Genomic DNA, 18,723 nt, shown 5'->3' with positions numbered 1-18,723 from the left:
GGGTATCACAGGGTTCTAACCCCTGGAGCGACTATCCTTAGAGTTGTTCTTGAGTTATTAATTTATTTAAAAACTAAGGTTAAAAGCCAGAATTGACTATTTAACCAAGCTGTCTAAAATTGAGATAACCACCATATCTCATCATTTTTGTTTTTCAGTACCTCGGTAACTGGTATGAAATACAGTCGCAGCCAAGCATATTTCAGACTATAAAGTCTTGTTTAGCCAGTTCTTACACGATGGTTGGAGATACTATGCATGTTGCATCAGAAGGCCTCGACAGTTCTGGATCACCAGCCATTACAACAGCTACCCTCGCTATTGATCCACAGAACCCTGCTCATATTACAGATTTTGCTCCTGGAGGTAAGTCAATACAGTATTTGATTGTAAACATTTAAGGAGGCAGATGCTTCATTAAAATCATAGTACAGTATTGTACAATTATATTGCAATTTAATGTACAGTAATTGGAAATCATGTTTATTTGCAATGTATTTTCATTATGGCACAACCTATATAATTTTGGGTTCATTTTTTGATTCCTTAAATCTTTTCTTAAATGAAAGCATTAAAGTGAAGGTTATTTCCATAAACCATAGGAGCTGTAAATAGGAGAATTTGTTCCCTTTAACAGAAATGTCTGTGGGCCTACAGTCCTAATTATATACTATGAAGTTTCATGAACTTTTCTACTGTATACAGAATACTATTATTTCAAAATTAAATTTGCTACATTCAACAGAAATAAGTTTCTTATTTTTTTCATCATAAAGTTATACCTTTTGTTGTCATTTTCAATTGGATTTGATCATATTTATAAAGTTAAGCTTAGAAGCCTTTGAGTAACTCAATATTCTTATTAATAGTGTACTGTATAAATAAGTAATTCTATAGTTAAACTTTTATAGTAAATCTAACCAATTTTAAGATATGTTTTTATTTTTATAGCTGTATAAACACAAGTTCAAGTCCATTAAAAAAGGGAATGTCTGAAGTGACAGTTGAATTTGTTAATTTTGTAGCTAATGAAAGACAGGTGGTGAGCACGGGTAAGTCAACCGACCCACTCGCCTGTCAAAAATGCTTCCCTTTTTAAGTTCAGGAATGGGGGGGGAGTTGTGATGGGATGTTTTAACTTTAAAGGACCAAGATTGTATACAGTAGATAGTAAATACATATTTTCAATATTAAACTTACCCGATAATCATGTAGCTGTCAACTCCGTTGCCCGACAGAATTCTATGGAGGGATACGCCAGCTATCACAATACTAGAAGGGGGTGTACTTACCAGCGCCACCTGTGGCCAGGTACTCAAGTACTTCTTGTTGACACCTCCTCAATTATTCCTCTGTCGTGCTTCCGGCAAGACGTTCTGGGATACGCTTATGGTCTTCGAGTTTATTCACGGCTAATTGGTGAAGTATTCTCTCAGATTAACGGCTGTCGCTTTACTGGAAACCTTCTTATAATAGCTAGATAGCTTTTATATAGTCCTGATTAACGGTTAACGATTTTTTGCTTGTTTTTGGAACCCCCTTTGGCTAACTCTTTGGATTCAAGATGTCTGACATTTCGCAAGCCCCCTCCCATAGACGATGTAGGTCTTGCAATAGGCGTATTCCGAAGGCCTCGGTAGATCCTCACACCGCTTGTTCTGACTGTAGGGACAGGCCCTGTCAGTTAGAAAATCGATGTGAGGAATGCGCCGGACTTTCGGAATTGGAATTTGTCCGTCTTTTGAAATATTCAACTAAGTTAGAGAGAGGTAGAGTTAGGAGGAGTTCTTCTCACTCTTCACTGTTTTCCTCACCTCATGATCCCCTACCTTTTCCTACCCCTGTAGTGGCTACCCCCGAACCTACTGTTTGCCCTCCGCCTGATATGTCTGTTGTTTTGCGTGCTATTCAGGCTTTAGGCAATAAAGTAGTCAGTGGTAAGTGACCATAAGTCTCTGATGGCCGAAGTTAAAGAACTGAAGGTCAAGAGTGCAGTGGGTGGAGTTAGTGCCAGTGCTGTGACGAGTGCTAGTGTCAGTGCAGTGCCAAGTGCTAGTGTTAGTGCCAGTGTGGTGCGTGAGGATTTTTCTGTGCGAGCCAGTCGTCCTCCCAGTCCGGGACCTCTTGCAAGCTCCCAAGCCCAGGGGAGAAGCAATGTCGAAGGGCATAAGGGTTCGGCAGGCCTTGTTAGGCGCACAGAATTATCCTCGGTGGTTGCGGGCGTGTCTTCCAAAGACCGTCACTCCCACCTGCAGACGATTGAGCCCGTCTTTATCTCGTCCGCTGATCAACTGTCAGGGAAGAAACGTTGGTCTCAGGTCTCGAGACCGCTTAAATGTAGAGTCCAGTCCGCGAGTGCTCAGCCAGGTTGCAGTCATTGGCTCAGCTCTGACTCGCCTCAGTCATCTGTCGACTGTACTCCGCCCAAGAGGAGTAAGGTTCTGCCACAACAGAGCTCGACTGTTAAGGCTTTACCTCAGTCTACTGTCGTTTCTGCCGATCCCAAGTGGACTCTTCTTCAGTCCATGCAAGCTCAGCTTTCGGACTTGATGCGTGAGTGTCGGGCTGAGAGTGTTGCACCTCCGCCTCCGCCTACACTCCCTCCGCCTGCTCTCGCTCCGCCTGCGCTCGCCCCGCCTGCGCTCGCTCCGCCTGCGCTCGCTCCACCTGGTCGCAGCACCATCTGCCAGGCGTACGATGTTGAGCCACATTCTGAGTTCGCTGTTCCCAGTGGTGTTCAGCCTCAGCCTTCTTTAGGGCAACCTTTACTTTGGGATCAGGAGGATCATTCCACTCTTCCTCCGCCTCCCCTTGCTGCTCCACCAGTGGTGCAACTCTCGGTTGAGGTACAACAACCTCTCCCGTCCATGAGTCAGTCTCCTCAGCTCTCGCTGCAGCGAGCTCAACCCTCCTCAAGGCAAGCTCCTCTACACCCTGGACTTGCGCCTCAGGAGCCTCAGCTTGCGAGAACTTTACCTTGTTCTGCGCAGCCTCAACCTCATCATGCTCCGCTCAGATCACAGGAACAGGAACTTGCTACTCCGCCTCCGTCCACCGCTCAGCAAGCGCAATCCTTGGGTTCAACCTCTCATGCTAGGAGTCAACCTCCTCCACCCATGCGCCTTCCTTCTGCTTCGTCTGTTGTTCAGCCTTTGCAGTCTGAGCCTCAGGTTTTCCCTCAACAGTTACTTGAAGAGGAAACCACTGTTATTGTTCCTACCCGTTCTGACTCTGCGGTTCAGCATTCTTGTCCGATCTCTTCGCTACACTCTGGTGATGAGGTGTCGGATGATGAGGAGGCACACCTGGATCCCTCATCAGACGTGGACGAATCCAAGCTTTCTCCACAGTCTATTGATTTTCGTAAGGTCTTGGCTCTACTCAGGGAGATTTACCCAGACCACTTTGTCTCTGCTATTCCCCGCTCTCCACCATCTGAGTTTTCGCTGGGTGTACAACAAGCTAAGTCCACCTATACTAAGCTTGTCCTAGCTAGATCCTCTAAGAGGGCATTAAGGATCTTAGGGGAGTGGCTGCAGTCTAAACAACACCTTGGCAAGACTTCCTTCATGTTCCCTCCAACGAAGCTCACTTCGAAAGCGAGCGTTTGGTATGCCACAGGGGAAGCACCAGGCTTGGGAGTACCTGCCTCTGCCCAGGCTGACTTCTCAAGTCTGGTAGACTCGCCTCGGAGAACTGCTATGAGGCGCTCGAAGGTTTGTTGGACCTTCTTAGACCTGGATCACTTACTGAAAGGGATGTTTAGAGCATTTGAAATGTTCAACTTTCTCGACTGGTGCCTGGGGGCCCTCAGCAAGAAAACCTCTCCTGCGGACAAAGATTCTGCCATGCTATTAATGTCCTGCATGGATAAGGCCATTAGAGATGGATCGGGTGAGCTAGCGTCGATGTTTGTATCAGGGGTGTTGAAGAAAAGGGAACAACTGTGTACCTTCCTTTCCGCCAGCATTACACCTTGCCAACGGTCACAACTCCTTTTTGCTCCGCTCTCGAAGTTCCTCTTTCCCGAAGAGCTGGTTAAGGACTTGTCTGCTGCCCTGATACAAAAGGATACACACTATCTTGTAGCCTCATCGGCTCGTAAGTCTAAGGTTGCTACCTCAGTCCCCAAGACTTATCGCTCCCCAGTGGCTGATACCCCTGCTACGAGGTTCATACCGCCCTTTCGTGGTAGAGCCCCCAGCCGAGGAAGCTCCCGTCCAGACTCTCACAGGAGCAAGTCTAGGAAAGGATCCAGGACATCTAAAGGAAAAAACTGACTCTCCGCATCTCCAGACAACAGTAGGAGCCAGACTCAAGATCTTCTGGCGAGCCTGGGAGAAGAGAGGTGCAGACGCCCAGTCTGTCAGTTGGCTGAGGAACGGTTACAGGATTCCATTCTGCCTCAAACCACCTCTGACCACATCGCCCATCAACCTCTCTCCCAACTACAAAGAAGAGGACAAGAGGCTAGCATTGCACCAGGAGGTGTCGCTACTTGTGCAGAAGAAGGCAGTGGTTATAGTCCGGGACCATCAATCCCGGGCTTCTACAACCGTCTCTTTCTTGTGGCCAAGAAGACAGGAGGTTGGAGACCGGTGCTGGACGTCAGCGCTCTCAACGAGTATGTCACCAAGCAGACGTTCACGATGGAGACGACCAAGTCGGTCTTAGCAGCGGTCAGACAGGAGGACTGGATGGTCTCGTTGGACTTGAAAGATGCATACTTTCACGTTCCTATTCATCCAGACTCCCAACCTTTCCTGAGATTCGTTTTCGGAAAGGTTGTCTATCAATTCCAAGCCCTGTGTTTTGGCCTAAGCACAGCTCCTATGGTCTTTACTCATCTTATGAGGAATGTAGCAAAATTCCTACACTTGTCGAACATCAGAGCCTCCCTCTACCTAGACGACTGGCTGTTGAGAGCCTCCACGAGTCGTCGTTGTCTGGAGAATCTCAATTGGACTTTAGACTTAATCAGAGACCTAGGTCTATTAGTCAATATAGAGAAGTCTCAACTCATTCCCTCCCAATCCATTGTGTACCTGGGAATGGAGATTCGGAGTCAGGATTTTCGGGCTTTTCCATCGGCCCCCAGGATAAGCCAGGCCCTAGAGTGCATCATGAGCATGCTGAAGAGGAGCAGTTGCTCAGTGAGACAGTGGATGAGTCTCACAGGGACCCTCTCATCACTGGCCCTGTTTGTCGAGCTAGGGAGACTCCACCTCCGCCCTCTTCAATTCCATCTTGCAGCTCATTGGGACAAGGGTTCGACTCTCGAAGCAGTCTCTATCCCTATCAACCAAGAGATGAAGACCACTCTCCTGTGGTGGAAGCACAACCTCCTTCTCAAGGAGGGTCTATCATTGGCCATTCAGACCCCCAATCTTCATCTCTTCTCAGATGCATCGGACTCGGGCTGGGGTGCAACCTTGGACGGACGGGAATGCTCGGGAACGTGGAACGAGGAACAAGGATTACTCCACATCAACTGCAAGGAGCTGCTAGCAGTTCATCTAGCCCTGTTGAACTTCAAGTCCCTCCTGCTAGGCAAAGTGGTGGAGGTGAACTCAGACAATACCACAGCCTTGGCTTACATCTCCAAGCAAGGAGGGACCCATTCGAGGAGCCTATACGAGATCGCAAGGGACCTCCTCATTTGGTCAAGAGGTCTAAACCTCACTCTGGTCACGAGGTTCATTCAGGGCGATATGAACGTCTCAGCAGATCGCCTAAGCAGAAGGAATCAGGTCATTCCCACGGAATGGACCCTCCACAAGAGTGTGTGCAACAGACTTTGGACCTTGTGGGGTCAACCTACCATAGATCTGTTTGCCACCTCCATAACCAAGAGACTTCCGCTGTATTGTTCCCCTGTTCCAGACCCTGCAGCAGTTCATGTGGATGCTTTTCTACTGAACTGGTCCCATCTCGACCTGTACGCATTCCCACCGTTCAAGATAATAAACAAAGTTCTGCAGAAATTCGTCTCGCACGAAGGGACACGGCTGACGCTGGTTGCTCCCCTTTGGCCTGCAAGAGAATGGTTCACAGAGGTACTTCAATGGCTAGTCGACTTTCCCAGAACTCTACCTCTAAGAGTGGACCTTCTACGTCAACCTCACGTAGACAGGTTGCACCCAAACCTCCACGCTCTTCGGCTGACTGCCTTCAGACTGTCGAAAGATTCGCTAGAGCTAGAGGCTTTTCGAAGGAGGCAGCCAGTGCGATTGCCAGAGCAAGAAGGGTTTCCACTCGTAGAGTCTACCAGTCTAAGTGGGAGGTCTTCCGAAGCTGGTGTAGAGCCAATTCAATATCCTCTACCAATACCTCTGTGACCCAAATAGCTGACTTCCTTCTACATCTTAGGAATGAGAGATCCCTTTCAGCACCTACGATTAAAGGATATAGGAGTATGTTGGCTTCAGTTCTCCGCCACAGAGGTTTGGACCTGTCTTCCAACAAGGACCTTCAAGACATTCTTAAGTCTTTTGAGACGTCTAAAGAACGTCGTCTTTCCACTCCAGGCTGGAATCTAGACGTAGTCTTAAGGTTCCTTATGTCATCTAGGTTCGAACCTCTCCAGTCAGCTTCCTTCAAGGACCTTACCCTCAAGACTCTTTTTCTCGTTTGCCTTGCAACAGCTAAGAGAGTCAGTGAGGTTCATGCCTTCAGCAAGAACATTGGTTTCACAACCGAATCTGCAACATGTTCTTTTCAGCTTGGATTCCTAGCAAAGAACGAGCTTCCTTCACGTCCTTGGCCTAGATCGTTCGAGATACCTAGCCTCTCCAACATGGTAGGTAACGAACTAGAGAGAGTTCTTTGCCCTGTCAGAGCTCTCAAATATTATCTTAAGAGGTCTAAACCTATTCGAGGACAGTCAGAAGCCTTATGGTGTGCCATCAAGAAACCCTCGAGACCCATGTCCAAGAATGGGCTTTCGTATTATATAAGGCTTCTGATCAGAGAAGCACATTCTCACTTAAAGGAGGAAGACCTTGCATTGCTGAAGGTAAGGACCCACGAAGTAAGAGCCGTAGCTACTTCGATGGCCTTTAATAAAAACCGTTCTCTGCAGAGCATAATGGATGCAACCTATTGGAGGAGCAAGTCAGTGTTTGCATCATTTTATCTGAAAGATGTCCAGTCTCTTTACGAGAACTTCTACACCCTGGGACCATTCGTAGCAGCGAGTGCAGTAGTAGGTGAGGGCTCAGCCACTACATTCCCTTAATCCCATAACCTTTTTTAACCTTTCTCTTGAATACTTTTATTGTTGTTTTTATGGTTGTTACGGTAGGCTAAGAAGCCTTCCGCATCCTTGGATTTGGCGGGTGGTCTATTCATTCTTGAGAAGCGCCTGGGTTAAAGGTTTGGTAGAGGTCCTTTAGTAGGGGTTGCAACCCCGTGTACTTTGGCACCTTTGGGTTGATTCAGCCTCCAAGAGGAACGCTGCGCTCAGTAAGGAAGACGAACTTTAAATAAAGAGGCAGAGTAACGGTTCTATTCGACTTCCTTACCAGGTACTTATTATTTCATTGTTATTTGAGATAACTGTTATATGAAATATGGGATACTTAGCTATCCTTTAATCTTGTACACTGGTTTTCACCCACCTCCCTGGGTGTGAATCAGCTACATGATTATCGGGTAAGTTTAATATTGAAAAATGTTATTTTTATTAGTAAAATAAATTTTTGAATATACTTACCCGATAATCATGATTTAATCGACCCTCCCTTCCTCCCCAGAGAGAACCAGTGGACCGAGGAATAATTGAGGAGGTGTCAACAAGAAGTACTTGAGTACCTGGCCACAGGTGGCGCTGGTAAGTACACCCCCTTCTAGTATTGTGATAGCTGGCGTATCCCTCCATAGAATTCTGTCGGGCAACGGAGTTGACAGCTACATGATTATCGGGTAAGTATATTCAAAAATTTATTTTACTAATAAAAATAACATATTTTGATGATAAAATTAACTTTCTATTCTCACCAGATGTTCATATTGCTTTCCAATCGAAACTGGTTGAGTCGATGTCCATCCTAAATCTTAAAACTTTTTTCTTTCATTGTATTGTACTAGCCTTGTCCCTCTAGTGGAGCTCAGAGGAAACTTACTCATCTTTCCTCCGAGTACTGGAGTACAGTGTTATATGTCAGTAAGTGCAAGGCAATCAATGCTTGGGTATGCTAAAACATGCTCGACAGCCTCGTGACCTCACTAATTAGTGGGGAGGTGAGGGGCATGATAGGAATCTCGGGTGAGTATAGAAATAAAATTATCATAATTCAATTGGTAATAGGAAATTAGCCAACCTAAAGGATGCTGATGATGCTGTCCTTATTAGCAGAAAACCGCAGGATTTGCAATGCTTGCTTAACAAATTGCATGAAATATTACATGAGGTCGGGCTTAAGATAAATAGAAGAAAGGCACATGATGAGAATGGAATATGCAATTCTTCTTCTTCTTTGTCTACATCCCTTCCCATTTCTATGTGGGGTCAATGTTTCTGGCCAGCACTCTCCATCTACCTCTGTCCCACACTTCATCACCGGTTAATCCCTTTGATTGAAGGTTATCCTTAGAATGGAATATGCAATAAAGATGAAATGCCATTAGAAGGAGAAAGGATTAATGAGGTGGGGTCATGTGTCTGAACTTGTCCAACAAATCAAAGAATGGCTGAATCCTCTTAGCAGGTAGAAAAGCTTGAAAAGGCACAGTTGCTATTAATCATTCCTATTTGTAGAATCCTTTGAATTGAATCAAAACTCTTAAGATTAGCCAGTTGTCTAGGTACTACAGAACTCTGTTCAGAAATCTCAACTATTTTGAGATTGGAGTTATCAGGCTGGTGAATACCCGAGGGCCAGTTCCGAGTCCAAGACACGTGCATTTGAATTAATATATTTCCCGAGCTGTCCATAAACCAGTGTGTTTCCTTGGTTAAAGGTGAATAGGGAGTTAAAATAAGCATGTCAAATCTATCAAAAACATACAATCCTCTTTCCATGGAAACTTTTGTCAGAACTATATACAGTGTCTGTTTAGAATCAAGACATCTAGAAATGGCCTCCTGTCTCCCAAAGTCATAATTGCTAGGAACAACATATTGTAAAACCCCGGGGAGGGATCTAAGACTAACTCTAGTCACGTTCTTCTATGTTTTCACTCCCTAATTTCAAAATACAGGAGTTGCCAAAATTTTTTTGGGTGCAGTAACTTAGAACAGGAAGGCATTCCTTCAACAGAGTTGGGTTAGGCTTCGTCCACACAACAGAACATAGTTTCTCATCGAACAAAGTTTGGTAAAGGGGTTTATGCTCGCATCCAAATGAGCAGAGCGCCTGGTGGAGGTAACTCGTGACGGCACCAAGAACGATGGGTGTACGGGCAATGAGAAAATGGACAGTTATATGCATAAAAAGATAATTCTTCTGTATTTTGTAATTGCTGTATGTTGGAAACAAAAGCGAGGAGGAGGAAGAAAATTTAATGCAGTGGTTGGAAAGACAAGAAAATTTGGAAGTCATGGTACAATACTACGGAAGTTGAAGTGATTCAGAACTAATTTCATAAATTACATGAGAATGGATCCAAATAAGTTTTACAATCAATCTCGAAACTGGAACCAACAATCGCCAAACAGGATGTTAATTTGAGAGAGTATTTCCTCTGTCTAGGCCGATAGGGCCAGGCCCAGTTTTTAGTTACTGGTATGGACCTAGTACTCGGTCAACATAGGAATCTTCATTCGCCAAAGGGGAGATGCAGTATGGAATAAAATACTGCATCCCTCCCTCATAAAGAGAACATGAAGTAGAATTACTACTCTCAAATCTAGTCTAATAAGAATGGTGCTCAGAAATGCATCTTAACAGCATCAACCTTAGATTTGGTGTGTAACAGTACGACTGCTTCACCCCTAGGAAATGAAAGGAAACAAGCAGAAGAGCCAGTTAATTCTACCTTTCATTCCAGTTTTATATCAAATGCATTACCTTAGACATGATGCTTTTTGCCCCACATGAAAGTTTGGCTGACTAAACAATACCCACAAGGCCAAGAAAGTGATGAAGGCTGTTTGGCACTTCCAAACTGATGCCTTCATCATCTGTGCCCTGCAAAATTCTTTCAGAAGGGCTAGGAAGGACAAATACCCACGACTCCACGAGCTCTCATTCGAGCCTTAACCCTCTCATTGGTTGAGGTGTTCTGTTTTGATCATAACTCAAAGCCTTTCTATTCTCTACTAGTACTAACAGAAGTCATTGACACTACTTTATTTTGACGGCTGCTTTTCCGGTCCCATACAGCTGGGAAACCCCTCTCTCTTCGGAACCTCCACTGTCGTTTTACCCTGTTCGTTCAGAGTATTTGACGTTTCATATCGCGTATTGTTCATTTACTGTTAAATTGTCACTGCTGTATGACTGATGAAGTAAATGCCTTCAATTTCCTCTTGAAAGCCTTAATGTCTTCAATCATTCGGATGTCTTGTGGGAGCTTATTATATAGTCTCAGACCTAAAATGTAGTCTCCTCTTCAAATACCACTGTAGAGCCCTCACATAATACATAAACATCTCCTCTCCAATACCACCCAACATTTCATTAATGAGGAGATGGAGGGTTCAGACCTTAGGTAACTGGCCAACAGGTTCTGGGTTTTAGCCATTGATCCAGGCACAAAACAGACTTTCTTCCAACCCTCAGCCGATGCTAAGGCTAGCAAAGGCACTTTTGAGAGAAAGATCTGTCTGACAATCTTCTCAAAATGCTCATACACCATGTATACAGAGGCCTGAGAACACTGGTCATGGACTACTCAAAGGCCTAAGCTCCGGGCTGGGGTAAGACTGCTTAAAGCTCCTCACGAGCATAGACAAGGAGAGGTCTATATCCTAGTCTGAAGGCTGTGGTAACCTTTCACAGCAGCAATCAAGGCTTTTCTCTTGGCCAAGATAGACGAGGGCACTTGAAATGTTCTGATAGGAATATTCCTGTAACACCAATAATAGATGATAACCCACTTTCTCTGTTAGACAGCTATGGAGGACCATTAATAGTCTCCAGACATCCTGTGTACAATCCCCCACAAAAAACCTACTTCAGAGATGTTGGAGTCTCTAACCATATAGTGTAAGCAACTCCATCTTGAAGGTGCAGTTGACAGAAGCACGTTCCATGGGTCTAATTCTCTGACAGCCTAGTCCAGAGGAGCTAATAGATTGGGATACCACCAGGGTCATCCTAAGCCCCAGCATGATCAATACTCAGTTGACCAACCAGCAAGTCAGGGCTAGAAGATTCGGTTGACCAACCAGCAAGTCAGGGCTAGAAGATTCAGTTGACCAACCAGCAAGTCAGGGCTAGAAGATTCAGTTGACCAACCAGCAAGTCAGGGCTAGAAGATTCAGTTGACCAACCAGCAAGTCAGGGCTAGAAGATTCAGTTGACCAACCAGCAAGTCAGGGCTAGAAGATTCAGTTGACCAACCAGCAAGTCAGGGCTAGAAGATTCAGTTGACCAACCAGCAAGTCAGGGCTAGAAGATTCAGTTGACCAACCAGCAAGTCAGGGCTAGAAGATTCAGTTGACCAACCAGCAAGTCAGGGCTAGAAGATTCAGTTGACCAACCAGCAAGTCAGGGCTAGAAGATTCAGTTGACCAACCAGCAAGTCAGGGCTAGAAGATTTTGTTATTAGTGCCTTCAAATACTGCCCATGGGTTTGGAACACAGCATGGAATACCAAGCAGTCCTTGTTTAGCCATGATGCAAACAGGTTGACTTTTTGTAAGCCCCACAAGGTAAAAAAAACTTTCAGCTATGTAAAGATGTAGGGACAATTTCAATCCCACAACCTGCCCCTGACAAGTGAATGAATCTGTTAGCAAATTCCTCTTGCCAAGAATGCACCCGACTGACAGCTCCATGGCATTGCTCTCCGCCAGATGTATATCTGCTTTGTCAACTTGGAAAGGTAGACTTTGAATTTTTGCTTTTAAACATAAGCTTTGCAATAGTGTCACTCATCAGCAATACAAAGTGCCTCGTCAAATGTTCTTTGAATACTTTTAAGTGCTGGAAAAGCTGCTGCCATTTCTAGGACAATGTACATTACTTTCTTCTGCCAACTACACATTTGTTGCAACCAGATCACCCATGTGTGCACCCCATAACTCCAATGCATCCCAGAACAGGGACATGTACAGAGGAACAGGTGCATGTACAGAGGAGCAGAGTACGAGATGAAGCTAGTGAGGTTTTCTTCGTCTGGCCTCCAAGCAAGATGGGCTCATATCTACTAAAACACACACACACACACACACACACACACACCCCGTGGAACAGGAGGGCCCATTGAAACCCTGAAGGTCCTCTAGTGAGCATAAAAAGTCATTTTAGAGATTTCTGGAGGAGATGCCTGTATAGAACGATTTTTTCTGAGGAAAGGGGGCTGAGAAGACTTTAACAATCTTGCTGGAAGTGCCATCTTGTACAGAAAACGGTTGTTCTGCCTCTGAGCATTCTAATAAGTTTGACTGATGAAAAGTCTCTTTGCTGCTGTCTATCTGCATGCCCAAGTACTTCACCCTCTGCTTGGGTGCAAGATAAAGCTTTTTCTTAGTTTATCATGATTCCTAGGTCATGAAAAAAGGAGTAAGCAATCTCACGATGTCTTTCTGATGCAATTCGGTACAATTTGTACCATTTCTATCCTGAAGCTGGTTTACTAAACAAACTGGTTCATGGGAGGAAGGTCAATCACTGGTCTCCAGCCCCCAGTAGACTTCTTTAGCAGGAAGAGTTAACTACAGACGCCAGTTCTGTCACGAACATCATCTCTCACATTCTTTTCCAGCAACTCTTCTACCTCCTCCAAGGGCCAGGCCTTTTGCTGATGTTGGAGGATAATTCATCAAGAACACTATTAGTCTGCATAATAGGGAGTAGGTGACAGTCCTGAAAACATAACAATTGACAGTTCCAAAGGAAATTCACTACCTAATGGACAGCCTCGTGTCACTGCCAAGTTGCTCAATGACATGACAGGCATGCCCCTATTTGCAGCAGTAGGAGAGGGGGAACGTCAACTTCCCCCTCTTTCGACCTGTACTTGCCAGGTTAGGGGTCTAAAAATGGCTGTGCATGAATAGGTCCCCTTCAAGTAGAAGTTGCTGGTGGACACGATTGAGGTCAAGAAAGCCCAGGCCAGCTTTTTTTCCCACCGCTCACACAGGTGTAGTCATAGCCAAAGATTTGGTTGCAGACACCTTTGAGGGGCCAAGACTCTTGAAAGTTAAGTTACTGAACAGTGGATCAGGGAATGGTGCAAGCTTTCCTAAACTTTTCCACTGTTGCTGTCGATTCTAAGGATTGACGTGGAATCCATCAACGATGTGTTTCTTAGTACAAGTTGCTCTTGGACTAACTTTTTTGCAAATTGGGACAACACGGCATTCCTCTTCTTTACAACCTAGTTAGGCTAGCCCATTGGTTTGGTAAAAAGGTTAGCACAAGTCTCCTGTACTTTGCAACGAAGTTGAGGGTTGACATAACCACCCTGTCATCTGCGTGAAGTACGTCACGTTGCCAGCCATTTTGTCAAGCCGCAAGACTGCTTGGAGGATGGCCACGACAAACAAACCAATGGCAGCTGACACAGAAGCCAGGAAGGCTCCTTGACAGGGCAGACACTTAAGACGCGAGAATTCTCTCATCCACAGATCTGATAGTCCAGTTCAAGAGGTTTTAACCCTGAGGGTTGCCACAGCATCGATCAGTGAGGGAGAACCCACGTCACCACACCCTTTGTCAAAGAAAAGTCACTAGTAATAAGTACTGCTAAAATAGGAAATGGCCCCACTGAAATATTTAAGGTGGAGACAGAACACTAGAACATCACACTTGATCATCATCTCCATATATAAACCCAATGAACCATTTGAGTGGCCCTACCTTAGACCCTAAAGGGAAAATTAAATTAATCATTGTGGACTTTAACAGCCTCGGTACAAATTCGAGATATGAGGATGAAAATGCAAATTGAGAAAAGGTAACTTCCTGGGCTCTGAGCAATAACCTTGAGCTACTATATGACCCAATAGAACCCCCCCCCCACCTTCACCAGCAGAGGATGGAAGAGAGGTTACAACCCAAACCTTGCATTCAACAGTTCCCCAGGCTCCAATCTCCTTATTCAATCAGTTCTAGACCACATACTAAGGTCCCAACATTGACCAGTACTGATTGAATTCCACCAAGTAAGACACAGGCAATCAAAATATCTCCTAAGATGAGGAAAGCAGAATATACAGTCTTTACTGAAATGATTGAACAACATATTGACATCATACCAAGTGAACCAAGTCAACATAATGAATTTGTCAAACTAGTATGGATACTAGCTCAAAAGAATATACCTAAAGGCTGCAAAGAGGAAAATATTCTAAGAATGACTGACCAAATTAAAGAACTGTGTGACAATTATACCACCTCATACAACGAAGACTTTTATAGCTTAGACACCATTGAAATGGGAGAATATGCTCTAACACTACTGAGCCAAGAGTCAGCAATGATAGCTCACAATAAGTAGCAGGCGTAAAGCCCAATGACATTGTACACCAACAAATGGTTTACCAAAGACCAAGGAATGTCGCCAAAGGAAGAGACGACAATCTTAGATGAAGGTAGCCCTATCAACTTGCTAAAGTTGAACAAAGTTGTGGAAAAATAGTATTTTGAATGTGTTCCTGAAACATCTGGGGCCAAAGGCACAACAGTGAGTGTTCTCTTTAATTCACATAAAGAACTAAGAAGAAACTCTGAAAATGGAGAAAAATAAATTAGTTGCCCTCCTGAAACAACAAAAATCCAACAAACCCAAAGAGCTATAAGCCCATATCATTATGATGTACTCTCTATAAACTCTTGAGAGTTTAATATTAAACAATTTCAAACTCAGCAGACAACCTCCTCACCCCAGACCAAGCTGGGTTCAGAGCAAGACACTCCGGGTGTGGCCAGGTCCTCAGCCTAACTGAGAACTGATTTGAACAGCAGCAAATCACCAGAGCAGTGATCGTAGACCTTACAGCTGTATACGACATTGAGTCACACAGGCCTACTTCTGAACCTATCCAAAACATGGAAAAACAAGACTTTAGTGGATATCATCCGAAGCCTCTTAGAGAATCACAAATTTAAGTTGAGATGGATGGCACTGAAAGCAGATTAGAGCACAAAAGAATGAACTACCACTGGATTTAGTCTTTGCACCACTACTGCTAATATATATACGAACGATCAACCATTTACACCAATTATCCGCAGAGTCATCTATACAGACAATCTATGCCTGACCACATAGGCCACCACCTTTCAAAAGTACTATATGCCATGGGGTACCTGAATCCAAACTCGGCTAAGACTCGAGTATGTGCATTCCACCTAAGCAAAAAGATGCCATATCACGTTCACTAGTAAGAACTGGCTGCCATAGATGTAGTGCGCGATAGTGAGCGTAGAGCATGCTACTAAGGTAGTGCGTGTCAGATACTTGCTACGAGTTTGAGCGTGCGACCAAAGCCGCACGCAGGCTTTCATCAACGTGAAGAGCTTGCGCAACACTGCACAAGACACTCACAAAGCTAAGGTGTGCGCACCAACGCGCCAAAGCTACACGAGATTAAGCACGATCACTCTTCAGCACTCACAGGAGGTTGGTGAGTAGCCTTGTGCACTCCTACAGGAGGGGGCACAAGCTCAGATGGTGGCAAGCAAGACTGACGCACAGCAGGAAAAGAAGGTCCTTTCCAGTAAGGGGTAGGAAACCTGAGGTGGAGGTCCCGAAGGGCCTCCTGGCCTCGCAAAAAGCAGAGTGCTTTGTTGTGCCCGACGACAGCGAGGGCAGGGGACTGGGAACAGCCTGCATACAGCATTGTCATCTTGCTAAAAAGAGCAGCGTTTGGAAGAGCTGGATCGAGGCATTGATGTAATGGTTTGCGGACTGTGGCAAGAGGTAGCACTCAACTGCCTTGTGTCCGAATACCGACCACACTCCAATGTTCACTACACAAAAAGGTAAAACGGTGGAATACCCAAAAAAATCTAGGTAACAGGTCAAGAGAACGGAGCACTGGGCACTTGCCCCTTGATTTATACTGGGCAAGGGGACCTAGCTAACAGCATAATTGCATCATATTATTCAGATATAAGCCGCTTTATGGTCAAGTAAAAAAAAAAAAAAAAGATACTAAGAAAAAAGCAGTGGTGAAGGGGACACAAAGGTGTAAGCTACTGGGATGAAATGCTGTCTTCATAAAAAACAAGAAAAAAATTTATTTGAAAAGGGAAAAAAAAAGTTTATATCATTCCTGAGAGAAAGAGAATAAAAATTTCAATCCTCAATGGTACACCCAGAGGGGATGGCTAAATAGCATATCAAACAATACCAAGTTCTAACACAAACATCTACATGTTATAGTACAAAATAAATGCCATTATGTGTACGTTGCTGTTCACAATTTTTGCTACAAACTAGGCCAACTTGATGAGTACTAGTTCAATAATCATCTGTAAGAAATATCTAAATTTGTTTCACTGCATCATTGATGAGAATCTATTCAGAGGATTTGGCCCCAGCAACAATTGTAAGATGCGCGATGGGCCCATCTTAGTAGCTCTACAAATCGGGAACATTTTTTCTAAATACTGAAGGGGTTGACCCCTCGGGTGAGGAAGGCCTTGCTCACGGACGAGAGGTGCTCAACACCTGGCGAAGAAGCTTTATGTGCCATACACTGTAGGATCAAGCTGCACTGAGCGAAATAAGGTTGAGGGTGTGCTGCATAATCAGCAAGGTTGGAAAGACTGACTGTGGTCAGCTTCTGCGTTGCCCTCGAAAGTATTCCCTAACTGGTCATGACTCCGAGGAGCACCGGTCTGCAACTGCTCTCATTCGTACCCCAGAGCCACATGATCAAAGAGTGGAAGAGCAGATGTGAAGTGAGCTGCAGGTAAGAGCACGAGAAGCTCTGGATGGTCACCCACCCAAGTCTTTCTTAAAGGAATGACTGTAGTTAACCCCTAGGGAGGCAGGTGTGTACTCCAGTAACGTCTCTGCTGTAGCACCCCCAAAAGCATTTCCTTAGAGGGGAACCCAAAATCCCCATGCTAGCCAGGAATTGACGCACAGTTTCAATGGAACGAGGCTCATCTGTGGCCAAGGTTGGTGCAGCTTTGCTAAGGAAAACGACAGGCCTCTGAACCTAAGGGTTGCCCCGGGGTCAATTGGTCATCACTGTTAATCATTCGTTCTCTGGAGGAGACCGAGCGGGGAGGTTACAAGACACCTGAGTAAAAATTTGTGACTTCTTTGCCTTCGAGGAAGACCCCGAAGGAGAAGAATTGATTCAAGACTTCTTTTTTACTTTTTTAGTCTTCTAAACTTATCACACCCACTGGGAGGGTGACCACTCCTGACACCCATCCTACAGAGACTCCTGTGAGCAGAAGTGACATCTGCAAGCAGGACAAAGGGCATGAGGATCAGTTTCCACAGCGAACATGAAGGCACAACATGAAGGCAACCTTTAACACCAGGGTAAACCTGCATATCAGCAGTCCTCAAACATCAACAGACACTCCTGAAAAGAGAGAGAATTTTACAGTAATGGCCAGTTATTTTTTTTAAAGTTAATGTGAAAGAACAAGAAGCAAAAGTTGTCATGACCAGTGTGTGTGGGAGCAGGTGGCTTGTCTACCACACCTAATTAGCGGCGGGTTGTTATTACCTTACTTAAAAGTTTTTATGGCTATTTTCAGCTTCTGATAAGGTATATACCCATAGTAAAGAGTGAAAGGGTTTATATTACTGTAAGTGTTGGAACAATGAAAATAAAAACATATTAACAATTAAATACAGGTATCATTAACTATATGCACTGTACTTTTAAAATGATCTATATACATTGAATATAAGGAATTTCAGTATTACTGTATATGCAAAAATAATTATCAATTATTTTTTTTTCAGTTTCTCCTCCATTTGACATTGTGGATACAGACTACGACACATTCTCTTGCATCCATTCCTGTCTCAGTATAATGGGAATGAAAACCGAATTTGTTTATCTACTCTCGCAACCGAACGCTAAATCCAGATGCAGTAAAGCATTGTCGTAGTATTTTTGAGGTTTGTCTGACCGTTTCTTGTATATGACATTTTTTTATTGGAACACCTTTTAGTCTTACATTATGCAAGAAAATTACCAAATGACTGTCAACCAATGTGAAATGTTGAGATCCTTTTCAGAAATGATTTGAAACTCCATTAGTTCCATTTTGTAATGCTCTCGTCTCTTTTCAGAGCTACGGCATAGACACCAGTGAACTTGTTGATGTTCAGAGCAACTGTCACACTCATTCAGACCTGTGATTAATTAAAGGAAAACAAAAATTCAGTTGAAATTTAAATTGGATTAACCAAAATGATCTGTATTGCAAGAAAATTCTTTGCCTGGCGAATCAAAAAATGTAAGTAAAATACTGCATACAGAATATTTATTTTATTCAACCCAATTTTACCCTCAGCACACAGTGCTATTTCATAACAAAGATACCACTTGTGAATTCTCTAGACAACCGTCACGTCACTTTACCCATACCATACCATGTCATGCAACACTAACAACTATATCCACAAAAA

The 18,723-nt window shown here is 44.3% G+C and overlaps 1 pseudogene; it reads left to right on the top strand.

The window, feature by feature from the left end:
* Positions 1-18,575, top strand: part of LOC137647006 (crustacyanin-A2 subunit-like) — a 34,735-nt pseudogene extending 16,160 nt beyond the window's left edge.
* Positions 18,576-18,723: the final 148 nt, after the last annotated feature.

This window comes from Palaemon carinicauda, chromosome 1 (assembly GCF_036898095.1).
Source record: "Palaemon carinicauda isolate YSFRI2023 chromosome 1, ASM3689809v2, whole genome shotgun sequence".
Taxonomy (NCBI): Eukaryota; Metazoa; Arthropoda; class Malacostraca; order Decapoda; family Palaemonidae; genus Palaemon; species Palaemon carinicauda.
Note: the sequence above shows the minus strand (reverse complement) of the source record. Positions and strands in the feature narration are given on the sequence as shown.